The sequence below is a fragment of the Platalea leucorodia genome, assembly GCF_965183815.1.
Source record: "Platalea leucorodia genome assembly, chromosome: 10".
In the NCBI taxonomy this organism is placed as follows: Eukaryota; Metazoa; Chordata; class Aves; order Pelecaniformes; family Threskiornithidae; genus Platalea; species Platalea leucorodia.
Genome location: NC_138832.1, coordinates 25,103,582 through 25,117,163, shown reverse-complemented (window position 1 = coordinate 25,117,163; position 13,582 = coordinate 25,103,582).

Sequence of the window (13,582 nt, the reverse complement as noted above, 5' to 3'; positions counted from 1 at the left end):
TCAGCTCAGGCATCAGAGATCGATGCCAGCTCCTGGATATCCGCTTCCTCAGCGCTCCTAATGTCCCTCGACTTCCCTGTCCCTGATCAGGAGGGAGGTGCCAGTGCCGGTGCCAAGCTGAGCGGGGCCGAGTGACTCCCATCTGATGAGGGTGCACAGTGCCAGGGCGATGGCAGCGTGCACACAGGTAGCTTGAGGCGCTCCCTGCCTGCTCTACAGAGCCAATACTGGGGTGGGGGGCACAGGCAGCAAAGCTCCCCAGAGCAACAGCCCAGATGCCCCCCAGCCTTGCCTTTGGGGGCCTGAGGAGTGGGGCAAGGTGCAGGAGGCAGCAGTCTCCATTTCCAAAGCTCAATAAGTTTCTGACGGATGAATTGTAGGCGACTGCACCCAATACCAATCTGAGCAGCCACTGTCTCCTGCAGCAAGGCTAATCCTCCCCAGGGAGGCACTTGTTTGCACAGCTGTGAAGTGGTAGGAGCTACTTGACCTTGCTGGGATGGCACGTTAGAAAAGGGCTCTGCATGCCAGTGCATGCGAGGGAGGTAATCCTCCTGCACAAGGACCTGCCCAGCCCGTGGCATGGCCACATCGTGAAGGGAGCTGATGAGCAGGCAGCTGGCAACGGCAGCGTCCCCTGGTTCTGGTGAAAAGGGTGACCATGGCTTGGGGCCACCATCTCTGCAGGGACAGCTGAAAGAGCCACGGCCACTGCACTGAGCCCCGGAATCTGCTGGGATCCCATGGACTCACCCCCTCTTCACTGGTGCCAGCTCCACACAAAATCATCCAGTTGCCTTAGGATGCTGTGAGAGCCCTGGGCAGCACCGGGGGAAAGCTCCCCCACACCTGACCAAGGAGGAGGACTTATCCCATCCCTCATTGCCTACCCCAGCCCCAGGGGTTGTGTTAGCATTTGTTAGCACAGGCTTTCTGGTTCTGCTTCCCTGCACACCCAGCTTGGGGCATCCCAGCACCAGAGCCTTGGGCCAAACCCTGAGGCAGCCACGAGTCCCATGGAGGACCCATCCCACCTTCCAACCTCCTTTGCCCCTTGGGTGGCAGAGACCCCCGCTCGCAGCTGCATGTCCCCAGACATCGTTCCCAGGCAGATCCCAGCTCCATACCATAGCTCTCCAGCTTGCCGCTGTGACACAGCGAGGGACGTTGGAAGCCAGGTCCCCCGGCCACCCCCAGCAGCCAAAGGAGCCTCTCTGCCAGCCATCTGCCTGACTGGTGCTCCTGGAGCGCTGGCACCAGCCAGGGACCGGTGTTTGCTCCAGATAGGCTCACCCGCAAGGAATCCTCCACCTCCCTTGTCCCGGGGCTGGTGAGTGCCCCCGTCCCTCCCTGGTCTCTCCCGTGAAGGCGAAAGAGCTGCTGTTGTTTACAGTCGCTGGTGGAGGAGGCGTGATGCAGCAGCGGCGCCTCTGAAAACACGTAATTTGAGATATTAAAAAATGATCATCCCTGCAAAGCAATTCACTTCCCTGGAAAGCCCCTGCAGTAACGGGGTCGTTTCTTCCCTACCCTTGTTAATTTATGGGAGATATTATAACCTATCAAAAAGACAGAAGCAGCACAGCCATGGTTATAATTTCTAATTCCTCCTTTAATTAACACTGGTAATGGGTTGCCCAGCTGTGGCACTGCCAGGAGCTGCCACACAGTAAATCCCCACCTAAGACACTTATTTGAGTGACCGTGGAGATTAGGGCTTTATTAATATGAATGAAGTTGCATTATGTTCAATTGAGTGTGGAAACTAATTTAATCGTGCTCAATGCTTGTCCAATCAGTACCAAAAGTGATGGACAAAGTCTCATTCATGCCAAGTTTTCCCATGGTCAGAGAATGAAGATGGAGGCTGTCTAAATTGTGGGCATTCCTGAGACGATCTAAGCCTGTTCGGGGTGCAGGGGATCAAACAGGGACCTGTGGCTCCAGCTGCCCACTCGAATGTCCCCAGGTGAGGAGGGTCCATGGGGACGGTCCTGCTCGCAGCCTGGCCAGGGGAAATGCAGACCTCTGGGTCCTTCCACGCTGGGCCGGGCGGCGTGGGGCCATGCAGCTGGCAGAATGGGGCCATGGGCCTCGCCTGGCTGCACTGGGGTGGTCAGGGGAGGTCACAGCAGCAGCAAGGGTGAACGGCCATTGGAAGTTATACAGAGAGTGAGTTACGCTAATTAATGACTCCGGTGGCACGGACCTCCACGTGCTGCCGTTGGGGAGGAGGTGAACGGGGCTGCCGTGTCCCTGATCTGTGCCGGGGGAGACTCCCACCTTGGAGATGCCCACAGTCATGGCTGGGACCAGGAACTTGCTGCCACCCCCTTGGCTGTGACACCATGGTGCATGCCCTGGAAAAGGGAGAGGAAGCAGGGGGCTGGCACACGACACTCGCTGAGCTCACTTCTGGAGGGTGCCATGGGGATGCTGCACCCCAAAGCCCTGAATCCAGTTGCAGAGCTGGTGTGGAACCAGCTGCTCTCCAGTGACACCCACACGGCTGACCTGCGCCCTGTCCCCCACCTGGCACGTGTTTGCAGATCCTTCTGGGAGAAGGTGTCCTGCTCCTTTGCCTGACACGTGCCTCCGCATCTCACTTGGGGCTCCCAGTTGCAGGCAGTGGGATGAACTGGGACCTTCTGTGCCCAAGGAGGAGTGCTGTACAGGAGAGACCTCTCTCTTCCATCTCTCACGTGTCTGCAGCTGGGTGGCAGATGCATATTGCCAAATAGAAAAGGCTTTCGTTAAATACAGTTCAGCTCTGCCATCAATTACACGAAGCCTTGAGAGTGAGCGAAGATTTATCAGCACCAGCAGAGCCGTATGCTCGGGAGCAGGTGCACAGCTCAGCAGCAGCTGGAGCAGCGCTGGCTCTCCCATTTTTCTCGTGATGTGCTGGGCCAGGCAATGCACATCCCCACAGCCTGCTGCTTCTGGCTCTGCAGACCTTGCAAGAACCACCCTGAGATGCCCCAGGAAACAGCAAAACCAAAGGCTAAAACTGCCAGGGGAGGATGCTGCTGCACGTCCAGCCCAGCGCACCGGGAGCGTCTCCTGGCTGCCCTTTCCCTGCTGCTGGCTCTGCTGCCTGGAGCAGAGGTGCCAGCTCTCCCCAGAGCCAGCCCTGCTGCCTGTTCTTGTTTGCTGGGCTCACGCTCACTCTGTGTGAGCCCGTGAGGCTCAGCCACGCAGCTGGGGACGGGGCAGACACTACGGGTGCGGCTGGGTGAAGCGATCTGCTCATACTGTCAGCTCTCAGAGCTGCAACACGCCCACCGCCTGCACGCATGCACAGTGCTCCCAGCCACGCACACGCCTGTGCACGCACACGCACACGGTCTCTCGTGCATGCACGCTGGTCGCATTGGCCACTTGCACACCCACCTGCGCTAGGCCACGTCCGTGCTCACACGCACGCCCAGACCACGCGAGCACATGGGCAGACGCTTGTGAACGCAGACATGCACAAACACACGCACTTGAAGACACCCGTCCGTGTGCAAACGCTGACACGCGTGTGCGAACACACCCGCCCACGCCTGCCTGTGCTTTTCACGCTGGGGCGGGCGGGAGCAGGGCTGGCAGCCAGGGCTGGGCGAGGGCAGGTCTCCATCGCTGTCTGCAGCAGCCGCTGGATGGCAGCAAGTCCCCAGTGCTGAGCCACCAGTGCCACCAGGAGAGGGGAGCTGGGCTGGCTGGTGCCAAGCAGGGGGGCTGGGGCATTCTTGGGCTGCAGGCAAGCGGCCGTGCTCCCTGCAGTGCCCCGGGGCAGGAGGATGCACCGGCGGCGAGGAGGGGTCTCCTTGTGGTGCAGGGTGGCTGGAGCCAGGGTGCCCTGTACTGAGCCCGGCGAGATCTTAACTTGAAGGGTGACTGCTTGGGGAGCAAATAAAACGGCAGAGACGGAGGGCAGCCGTGAAGCCAAGTCAGCAGGGGACGGGGCAGGTCCTGCTGCAAACAGCCCAGCAGCGCTGGAAGCTCCCCCAGGAGCGGTGGGGACAGCACCAAATGCAAGTGGTGAAGATACCGTAGAGTAAATGATGCTCCCGTTTGGCCCATAAAGCATCCTCGTGAGCCTTTGGTGCTAATTATTGTAGACTTAATGAAAGCACACTGGCTGCAGTCCCTGTGGTGGCCACTTGTATAAACACACTGGGGAGAACAGCCCTTAAAAGTGAAGATATTTCAGGAGATTCTGTAGCAAACGCCTTCTCATCACCTTGCACAGAAGTGTGCATTCGCACAGGTGTAAGCATGACACCTTGACCTGATCCCAGGCGTTTCACACCTCTCTGGCACTTTTGGACCTTGCAAGAGAAAAGCAGGTCTCAGCCTGTTGGCTGCAGAAACCAGATGAACACAGAGCTCCTCTGGAAACGTTTCCAGCAGATGCAGGATGCCGCTGTCTCAGTTGCAGAGGAGGCAAAACACGGAGGACTTTGGCCTGAGAGGATGAAGCCTGCAACATCTTTGCACCCAGTGAAATGAACCAGAGGAGATTTGAGGATTAGCTCCACGGTACGGCACACAAGGAGAGGGGCGAGGGGAGAACAGGCTACTGAGCACACACAGGCAGAGAGAGATTTAAAACCTGCAACTGCTAACTTATGCAGACCCAGCAGGGAATGAAGGGCTGGGAGATCACGCAGGGCAATCAGAGCCGAGGACCATGAGGACTAGGGAGATCCAGGGCAGCATGGCATGGTCGGTCCTGCTGGGAGCCCGGGCCACTTGTTTCCCTGTGTTTGAGGTCACGGAGGCAGCCCCCAGGGAGAAGGCGGGGGAGGAATCCCAGGAGGAAGGAGCTGCTTGAGCCACGGGAGCCCAATGCCCGCACGGCTTTGCAAGGAGCCTCGTGCTCCCACCAGGGTTTCTGATCCTGCCTGGGCTCGGGTAGGTGCTTTGGCGGTGTTCCTCCGGGGATGGCTCTAAGCCTCAGACATAAATTAATGGGCTTTCATGAACTGAACGCAAGTCTGAGGGGATTAGAGAAAGCTGGGGAGAATGTCACCTTTAACAGCACGCACGCATACCAGATGCACGAGTGGCCGGGGGAAGGCGGGCGGGTGGGAGAACCGGCGTGGTCTAACCTGGCTACAGCCGTGCAGGATTCACAAATCCCCGAGGTGCTGATGAAGGAGCTGGGGCCCCGGCAGCACCAGCACACCAGTAGCAACATGGGGATTAAAATTTCCGGAGCAAAACAAGCCAGGCAGCAGCAGGCTGTGCTGTGAAAGGGCCCCTGTTTGAACAGCTGGGAATGCTCGTCAGAAAGTTGGGGCAGAGCAAAGAACTAACCAGCATAAATAGTTTACGAATGAGATAAAATAAAAGTTTGTTATAAGTTTAATATAATTAAGGTAAATTAGCCATTACATAATGGTGAGACGCGCATTTAACAACGCCCTTTGGGCCCGTCTTATGTGTGTGGCCTTTATGAGTAAGAGCTGCCGGGATCACATCTGCAGCGCAGGCGGGTGTAGGGCGGTGGGGAGCAGGGGGAGATCACTCGCACCGTGACCTGTCGGACTCGCGTTCCTGAGCACGGTCTCTCTAGCGTGCCTTCCCCAGCCTCCGGCAGCCGGGCCGGGTCTGCCTGCCCCTCGAGGGAGGGAACAGTCTTCAGCACAAAGCAAGAAAGCAAGGCAGGATGCTTTCCTGTCAAAGCCTCATTATTCAAATCCAAGCTCCTCTTCCCTCTCCAGAAAACAGTATGTCAAGAAACAGCAAGACTCCAGCATCAGCGCTCTCCTGGGAGAAATGTTAAAAGTGGTATCTTAAGCATCAAGTTTATGTAATACAGGAAAGCCTCGCGGTCGTTTGCACTTTGCCTGGAGTCCCCAGGCAGAATTCAAAGGGGCCTTTTCCCCCCCAGCCCAAATCTCTTCACCCAACATGGGGTTTCATCTAAGGAGCCAAACCCCAGGTGGCAGAGGAGCCCCTTGGAAGTCGGGGGAGCTGGGAGGCCTCGGAGGGGCGGTTTCGGTGTTAGCAGCGCATCGCGAAAGCTAGTCATCAGCCCTTTCCGTTTGGGATTCAGCGTAACAAGCGCCCTTGCTTCTGTGCTGCTGTTTGCCAGGCTGGCCAGAGCAATGCAAGGGTGCTCGGCCAAGGCGGTGCACCCTCAAGGTGCTGCCAGCACCCAGCTGGGCAGCCTGGGGAAGCTGGGAGAGGTCCTTTCTTACCCCAAGGAGTTGCTTTCCCTGGGCACTGCTTTGGGAGACATGTGGAGCCAGCGGTGCCCAGCACGATCAGGGAAGGACAGCCTGCCTGGTCCCTGTTTGCTTCCCAGGGTAAAAATAGCCCTGGCTGCCTGCTGCAGCCTGATTTCTACTTGACATCTTGCAGGGCTTCAGTTTAAACAATGAGGGACCTGAAATCAGAATATGACACCAAAGCAAAGGGAAAACCACAGCTGAGCCGGGCTGTGCAGCCGTCCGGCGACGTGCCTGCCTCCCAGGGGCTGCCCTCGAGCTCCTCTGGAGCGTGGGCTCCAAGGACAGCACAAAACAGGACTGTCTCGTAGGTGGACGGTCCTCCCCACGGGATGATGAAGTCTCCGGTCCCAGGTTGATAGCAGGGCTGTGGTTATCCTGGGGCTTGATCTGGACCTAGGACTGCTGTCGCCAACAGGAGCAAGCTGAGCAAGAAGGTCCCTGCCCCCAGGGACTGCCAGGCTACAGCGAAGGTGTCGGAGCTGGTGAGGCTCAGAGAGGGAGTCTTTGCTCTCATGCGTCAGAGCTGCTGGATTTTAAGACCTGCTCATTCACCAGTAGAAGAAAATTCTTTGGCACTCCAGTCCTTAGCACATCTGTGAGCGTTTGGTGGGGCGTACCTGGGGAGCAGTGTGCCTGGCGGGGAAATGAAGATTTTTTTTTTCTGCAGTGTGTTCCTGCTGCTGTGTGCTCCCACTATCCTGTCCTGAATTCACCGAGGAGCTAGAGGCAGGAGTGGTAGAGAAGGGCAGAAGTCAACTCTATAATCAGAAAGGGGTGTTGCTTGGATACACTGCTAAGCAACCTCAGGGCTCTTCAGGGATGGAAATAACCTTCTTTTCCTTCTCCAGTTCTTCCTCTTCATTAGCATCAAGCTTGAGCAGTGTGCTGGGACCATGAACATTAGCCTGCTGCAGCCTGGGATGCTACCGTGGCCATGTAGAGCCGTGCCAAGGCTAGGCTGGAGGGCTCCTGGCAGGGCGCAAGGAGAGGGACATGGTGTGAGAGCACACGTCTCGCTGGGCTGAGGGCTGCCCTTGGCCCGGGTTTGTTCAGCATGGGGTGTTTTGCCCATTAATTGCCAGCGCATAACCAAGGCACACGCAGCATCAGATGTCCCACCCAGGGGGACCTCAGGTGATGCCCGGTGGACCTAACATGTCTCACGTTGAGCTGAACCTAGCCTGATCCCTCTCAACCTTGGTGATGTTAACGCATGCTTTGGGCATAGCCTGCCCTGCCCTGGGACTCCTCCCCTGCTCCTCAGGTGCCACCTCCTCCGGTGCTGAGGCAGGGTTGCCAGAGCCATGCACAACATGGGGACAGACCCCAAATCCCCTCTGCCTCAGAGAAGACCCTCCCTATTAGCAGAGAAGGCCCTCCTTATTAGCAGAGTGCCACCCACCTCAGGTCTCCCTCCTGCCTACCTGTGTCCCCAGGCTTAGGAAGGCGGGGGACAGTGACACTGGGAGGGAGATACCAGCTCATCCACACTCATCACACCCAGCAGCCACCGCTGTGCGCGCTGCCTGTCTGACCGCTCGGCACAGCCCCATCCTCTCCAGCTCAGCTCCAGCCATTGCTTACAGTGTAACTTCCAGGCTTTTAATTAAATCTCCATGAAACACCCATTTGAGGTGCTTAATTTAAAGTGAGAGCTAATTAATTTTATGGGCCTTTGCTGCGTCTGTTTTATTTCTGAATTGGTGCCTAGGATGTGATGGTAGGGAGCGCAGTGAGCAAGGCAGCCACCGACTCTTGGAAACTGTCTAGACAGTCACGGCTCGTAAATGCGGCTGGTAGCCGTGTGCGAGGCTGGTAGCCGTGTGCGAGGCTGGTAGCTCGCTTACCTTCCTCACCAGGCTCGCTGTCACGCCTCCAGCGAGACACCCAGTTGAGCAGAGGGGAAAAGAGAAAGATGCTGAGCTGGGTTCCTGTCCGGACTGGGTTGTGTCCTAGTCCTGCACCAGCTGAACCCGAGCCCAAATACCACTTGCCAGGATCGGGGTCTGCTCCACAGTGGTGTCCCTGTTTCTCAGGGACCAGCTCAGCATGACATTGCCTCATCATGAGTTTGCCCCCCTTGCAAGGACCTTTTTCCCCCACTTTGGAGCAGAATTAGGGCCAAAGCTTTTCTTTCTGGTGCTGGCCTCCATGAAACACCCAGCTCCACCGCAAAGTCCCCCACGGCCATGGCAGCTCGGTGGAGCTTTTTCAGCAGCATCCGCTCAGCGTGGGGATCCTCAGACCAGTCTACCCTGGCCTTCCCGTCCCCAGGGTGTTGCTAACGCTGGCCCCAGTCGGGAGAGAACCAGCGTGGGAGCCAGCCTCCACCCGCTCCCACAGCCTGCTGAGCCCTGTGGCCGGGGGCTGCCGTGAGAGACCAGTGGCCCATGGCACAGCCCCTGGCCACTTGCTGCAGGGATGCTGGCAACGAAAGCATGGGATGCAGAGAGCAAAGCTCTTGCCTGGAGCAGCCCAGGACTGAAGCATGTTTGTTGGGTTGGGGAAGGGGGAGATCTCCCTGCTGGAGCTGACACCGTCCCTGGGGCATGGGGGGGGTCTGTCTCTCCCGTGCACCGGATCCTGCAGGAAAGGGTTATGGGTGGCTCTGGTGAAGGTCTGCAGGTGAGCATCGTGCAGACGGTGCCTCCACCGGAGGAACCCAAGATGGGCTTGTTTTCAAGGGCCTGGCAGACCTGCAGGCTCCTGCTTTACTGCTGACTGCAAAGGGCCTGGTATTAAACTGTGATTGAAAACATGAATCATCTCTCTAATTAAACAGAGTTGCTCTGTGCCAGGAAATCTCTCTCTTTGTCAGGATCTTTGTTTTTAAAGGGGCATAAATCTCAGGCAAGGCTAAAGATTGGCTCCTGGACCCTGTATCACAGAGCAGCAGTGATTTATCCTGTGCACCCTGGCACCAAGGAGTGAATAAAATTAATAATAAATATTTATTTATAACCCACAGTAAGCCTGAAAGCATCTAAACACCCGCAAGAGCAGCATTATTGTTCTGTAAACTGAGCTTGCTTTGGCTCTGATAAAATCTTGCCAAGGCAGGAGGCAGGGACCAGGCCACTCTGGGGGCTGGCTGGCAGCAAACAGACTCTTTCAGTGGGGAGCAGGCGCTCCCCCACCATGCCAGCTGGGTGGGATGGACAAGGAGCAAACACAGAGGCCACAGAGCACCAGTTTCTGCTTCAGGCCTTGTACAGCAAAACATCAGTAGATGCAATGCACTGCTCTGTAGTGCACTGGTTCCTGCTGGGACCAGTTTGGGCAAGGGGTAGGTTAATGCTTGTATCCCTTCTGAAGCACCGGGTGCTGGGCACAGCCTGAACCGAGGTGGGTTAGGGGTCCTCTGGATAGCACAGGCTTCAGGAGTGGGATGCAGGCGCCCCGAGGCATCCTGACCAGATGTGGGTTTGCCGTGGCCATGAGCCATCTCTCTTCTTCCCCATGCCTCTCTATGCCAAGGGAGGGTTGGGACTTGTGCTGTCCTCGTCAGGGGGCTGTAGTGGAAACGCACTGCTTGCAAAGAGCCTGGGCACTTCTGCATCACAGTAAATCCACGCAAATCCTGCTTGCAAATTTCTTTCCAGAGTATCGGGAGAGATGGAGGACCGCGTCGGGTTGTTAACGTCACCACGGCTGTGGCACTGTTGCTGTTCCTTGTCGCATCAGCATCAAGACTTTCCTCCGGGTGAAGCTGCGCAGGGTGTGCTCCTCCTGCCCCAGTGGGTGGGAATCGAGCTCCTGCGGTCCTGCCCCAGCACGAAGGCTGTGCCTTGCTCAGGGCTCAGGCTGCCCTGCCCAGCTCCTGGGAGCAACCCCATCCGTGATATTTGTGCCATTTACTCATAATGCCTCGCTGGTATTTGCAGAGGGTTCCCAGAGAGTTACCTTGCCTCCACCGACCCTTGGGTCAACATTGACAGAGCCTGCAAGAAAGGAGTGAGAAGTCACTGGCAAATAGTGTAATGTATTCAACTACAAAAATATTCTGAGCTGCCTTTAGCATCTGAGCAATGCCAGGAAGAAAGGTGGAGCAGATCAGAGCAGTAGATACTGCAGCTGGAGCCAGATGTTAATGCTCCTACAATGGGGAGGAAGAAAACCCAGCCCTGAACCTCCTGCCCCTCGGAGCAGGTTTATTTGCATTCATGTCTTCACTACAGCTCAGCAGAGCAGCGCCTGAGCAATGCACTCAGCAATCACACTTGCAAAACAGTTGCAGTAACGCCAGCAGAAAAGATCATTAAGGGTGGCTTGTACCTCTGCCCCGGGACGCTGGATGAGGCCGCTTACAGCCTGGGCTGCAGGGGAGGTTTGCACTGCTGCACGGCTATTGTGGGACATGTGCCCCAGTGCAGCTTTTCCGCCTGTGGATGTGGCCCCGGGGCCCCCACCCAGGTTTTCAGAGGGTACCAAAGTAGGGATTTCACTGCCTTACAACCTGGCCGTATCAGCCTGTTCCTGGACAAAGGAGGGCTGTGGAGTCCACCAGGATGCTGGTGGTTCATCTCCATGCACTGCTGTGACTGTGTCCGTCATTGCGTGAAGGCTGTGCAGTGACCAAACTGCTCTCAGCTCTGTGAAGGCTCGGCGCTCGGTGAAGAAGCTCCAGAGAGGGCTGGCTAAGATGCTGTGTCCCCAGCTACTTACTTCTCCCACAGCAAACCAGGCTGCAATCTCTTCCCCACAGCGCAGTATCCCAGCACAGCCCCAGTGAGCTGGGCTGGACGTTACCTTTTGCTGGCTTCAGGCCACAAGCACTGGGAGGGATGGGCAGTGGGGGTTGCCATCTCCAAAATACCATTAAATTGGCTGCTGGAACTTTCCACTGCGGCCTGCCTGGTACCCCTGAGCCACTTCAGTCCTGCTAGTGTTTGCAGGGAGAGCTAGGAACCCAGTCCTTCCTTGGGGTCTGGGGTACCTCTCCATCTGGACCCCAGGAGGGAGATGGGGAGCACCCCGCTCTTGTTGCTGCCCTGGAGATGACCGGGCACTTTTGAGGCGAATACTGGGGTATTAGTCACCAGGAAGAACTGGGAACAGGGTGGCATTTGCACCCACATCCACACACACACAGAGACACGAGTGGTTTGTGGTGTGACCTGCCATGCCCAGTGCCAGGGGACAAGCACGTGCCACTGGGCACAGGGACGAGTGAGTCCATGGCTCCCCTGGGGCTCTGCAAACCAGCCCTGCCAGTCCCAGCACGCCCGGTTTGTAACGAGTGTCTTTTACCCAGTGGCAGCAAACATTGATGGGATAATTAGAGCTAAAACATGAACGGCAGCAAAAGACCGGTACCCTCCACTGAGACTGGGAGCTGTGATGTGTTTGGAAGTCTTTCTTTCCACAATACCAGGAAGGTCTCCTGCGCAGATGCTGATATAAAACCTCCCGGCTCCCTGGGTGATTTTAAGCGAGTGACAGGAAGGAAACAACTTTATTGCCTTAAAAAAACCACCAACCCTCCACACTTCTGATGCAGACCACATGGGCGTCTGCGGAGAGCGAGCCATGGACCGAAAACCTGGGCAGGAGAAGGCAGCGGCAGACGGGAGCCATCGCCCGCTCATGCGGGGAGCGGAGCGGAGCTGGAGCTGTGCCTGCGCTCCCCGCGAAGCATTTCAAAACACCTTGCTCCCTTTCAGCCAAACTTCCTTCAAACTTCAATCCGCAGCCAATGATGCCGAGCTGGCAAATTGCACCCCTGCCGGATATTTTCTCCTACTTTAAACAAGGGGTTTTCAAAGAAGATGGGTTTCAAAACCCACTTGAAAAGTGAAGAATAACAGACAGGGATATCACTGACAGTACAAAAAGGCTGGGGGAGGGTGAGAATGTTGCTGGGAAGGTTTTTTAGGTGAGCAAATGCTCTGGATTTCTCTGACTGCGTTTTCAAGGCAGCTCCAGCTTTATCTGGGGGGGATGCTCTGGGTCGGCTGTTTCAGCCCTGAACATCGCAGTTTCTGCCCAGACTCCCCAGACAGCCTGGGGGAGTTACTAGAGAGTTTTAACAACACTTTGGATGGTTTTAACAAATGTTTGCTGCCTGGGATACCCAGCACAGCCAGTGCATGAGACCATGTCCTGGCCAGAGCAAAGAGATTCAAGCAACCTGATCCACATTTTTTGTTGGCTGCTGCTAATAAAATAGCCAGAGAGACAGCTCTAAGTGTTATATTCACACCGGAGCCACTTGCATCTCCCTGACCCGGGGCTGTGATGGACAGGGAGGTCCAGAGCTGTGTGCGTGACACCCCCGTGTGCCGGTGCCGGCTGCGAGGGCTCCGCGGGGCCGTACGTGGCCAGGGATGCGTGCTGTGCGTGGCTCGGGGGATGCGGGCGGCAGAACCAGCTAGGCTGGGCTCTGAGGTCCCAGGCAGCTGGCAGTGCAGTCCTGCTGTGTGTTTTGGGGACCTCGGCAGCCCTGCGCCTGCTTTACCCACCCTTCCCCACCACTGTGTCCCATCTCTGCTCTGATTCTGTCAGTCTCGGTGCTGTTTGAAGCTGGCTTTTCCAGGGTGGGCTGTCAGGCTAGACGTGGTTTGAAGCAGAAGCTCCTGACACACTATTAGTACACGGAGATGAGAGGAAGTTTGCAGGAGCCGTGGGAGCTGCAGAGTGATGCTGTGAGGAGCAGCTTTCGAGCAGGCAGCGGGATCACTTGGGAGCAAGGAGAGGGCTCCGTGTCAGTGCTCCAGCCCATCCATCCCTCTCGGCCACCCTGGAGCAGGACCCAAGTGCTGGGGGTGCAGAGAGGCTGGGCTGGGGCACGTGGAGGAGCCACAGCATCCAGCAAACGCCCGGCACCGTCCTCTCCGCAGGGCCCAGGCAGAGCCATGCTGCTGGGGCGGGAGCCCTCGCCCTGTGCCCTGCCATGCCCCCACCTCGTGGGGCTGGTGGCAGACGGGGGGCAGCTTTGCCCTAAGGTCAGCCCCACTTGGAGGCAAAGCTTTTGCACCCTGCAGTGCTGAGAATTTTTGCTGCCGTATTTATTTTTGCTGTATTTGCTCCCGTCATGCACCACGGCCTCCCCCGGACCAGGAAGGGGAGCTCACAATTCTCGTCATGCTCCCTCTTGCAAAAGAGCGTGGATCTGGGAAAAGCGGGTCAGTGAAAGGGGACGTATGTGCTGGTACGTCTCTTCCTGGGCTGCAGCCCGCAGCAGCCAGCAAGCCCAGCATCCTCTGGCAGCAGGGCTGGCTCGTGACTCCTCGCGGGGTGGGGGGATATAAGAAGTACTGCAAGTTTCAGATTAATTGCAAGTTCAATGACTGTGTACATGAATATTTAATTAGCCACATCATCCATGAATATGCATGATATGCAAATGCAAGAGG